We start from the raw sequence: 2331 nt of genomic DNA, 5'->3' as shown, positions 1-2331 counted from the left end.
CGGAGAGGGAAAGGGAGATAGAAAGGATATGGAGATGGAGACGAACGAGAGAGAGGAAGAGGGGGAGAGCGGGACGGGTGGGGAGGAGGGAGATGGAAGAGGAGGCGGGGGGGGGGGGGGTAATGAAAGTATAATTCTGATTAAATGGAAAGTGTCTGAGATGGTGACTCTGAGATTTGTCTTTTTTCTATTATCACTTTTCTCTTGTTTATCCCTATTTATCTCAGTATCTCTCTATAAATATCTTTCACTTGCTCTCTATCTTGCACACACATAAACACACACACACGCACGCACACATAAACACACACACACACACACACACACACACACACACACACACACACATAAACACACACACACACACGCACACATAAACACACACACACACACACATATATAAGTTTGTATGTATGTACATACAAATACACGCACACACACACTTACAAACAAATTTACTTAAAGTGCAATTTTTTACAGACACATGTACACACACTCACACAAACTTATCCACTTTGATGCGCATCTTGGCCCAGGAAGCTCCACAGGTTTTTAGAATGTAAACAACTCTCACGTATTCCTACACCCCCTCCACCCCCCTCCCCAACCCCCATCACCCCGCCCCCTTCCACCACCCCCTCGCCCCTCTCACCCCCTGCCCCCTTCACACCATTCCACCACATCCACCCCCGCCACCCTTCCCCCACCCCGCCCCCTCCACCCCCTCTCACCCCCACCACCCTCCACCCCCTCCACCCCCCCACCTCCAGTTACATGCCAGACATTCATCCCAAGTTTACTCATGAATTAATACTCGGACTTCAATATTTGTGCGCTAAAAATAGTTGTGTCTATTTGCTTTCCCACGTGTTTGTGTACCCCGGTGGCGAGAGGCGTGTCTTTGATGTGGGGGAGGGACTAAAAGTTTTTTTTTCTCTCTTTTTTCTTCTTTTTTTTTTTTTAAGTTCTTGTGTGTGTGTTTTTGGGGGAGGGGCTAAATTTTTTTTTTCTTTTTTTCTTCCTTTTTTTTTTTTTTTTTAGTTCTTGTGTGTGTGTTTTATTAATTACTTTTGTAAATATTGACGGATTTTGAGCGCGCTGTTTTCTGGTAATCGGAATGTAAGAATTGGAATAAACTGGAGAAAAAAAGAGAGAAAAAAAACGAATGATGAATTTAGAATTTTAATATATCAAAAGTGGATTTTCATATACGTGTCCTAAGGGATAATGGGACACCTGATTTTGCATAATGAGATACATCCCCCCTCCCCCCCCATAAAAAAAACATCAAAGCGAAAAAAAAACATTATGCAACATGTGGTCATCATGTGTTATGTCATGTGTATTTTTTTCCCTCAGGTGTATTCGTAAAAAGATATATATTTTGAAATGATTGCATGTTAATGGTCTAATCTGAATAATATTTGTGGGAATGAACGAGGTGTACTTGTTCGTTGTTGTTTGTACCTTAATGTTGTTAAAGGGAGAGGGAGAGAGAGAGAGAGAGAGGGAGGGAGGGAGGGAGGGAGGGAGGGAGAGAGAGGTAGGGAGGGAGCGAGGGGGAGGAAGGAGAGAGAGAGAGAGAGAGAGAGAGAGAGAGAGAGAGAGAGAGAGAGAGAGAGAGAGAGAGAGAGGGAGGGAGGGAGGGAGGGAGGGAGGGAGGGAGAGAGAGAGAGAGAGAGAGAGAGAGAGAGAGAGAGAGAGAGAGAGGAGGGAGGGAGGGAGGGAGGGAGGAGAGAGAGAGAGAGAGAGAGAGAGAGAGAGAGAGAGAGAGAGAGAGAGAGAGAGAGAGAAACAGGGAGAAAGAGAGAGAGAGAGGGAGAGAGAGAGAGAGAGAGAGAGAGAGAGAGAGAGAGAAAGAAACAGGGAGGGAGGGAGGGAGGGAGGGAGGGAGGGAGAGAGAGAGAGAGAGAGAAAGATTTGAGATAGATATATAAAGAGGGAGGGAGGGATGGAGGGAGTGAGGGAGGGAGGAGGGGATTGACAGACAGACAGACAGACAGAGACAGAGTGACACAAAACACAAATCAAACCCGGATATACAACAACCCTTCCCCTCCTCCCCCACAACTATCCCCTCCCACTCCCCAACTCCAACTTCCATCCCTACTCCACCTCTAAAAACAAAAAAAAAAAAAAAAAAAAAAACGCAACACCCCCTTCTTGTACCCCCACCCCACCCCCACCCCCCTCCATCCAACCAACCCTCATCTCTCATTAATTAATCTTCATTTTTTTTTCCTCTCTCTCTCTTATTCCTCTCTTCCTCCAACCTTCCTCCCGAGTAGCACTTGAATGATGTTTCGAATCAAACTCTTGGCGTTTTGAGAA

This window comes from Penaeus vannamei, chromosome 18 (genome assembly GCF_042767895.1).
Source record: "Penaeus vannamei isolate JL-2024 chromosome 18, ASM4276789v1, whole genome shotgun sequence".
Classification (NCBI taxonomy): Eukaryota; Metazoa; Arthropoda; class Malacostraca; order Decapoda; family Penaeidae; genus Penaeus; species Penaeus vannamei.
The sequence above is the reverse complement of the archived record's forward strand: the minus strand, read 5'-3'. Positions refer to the sequence as shown.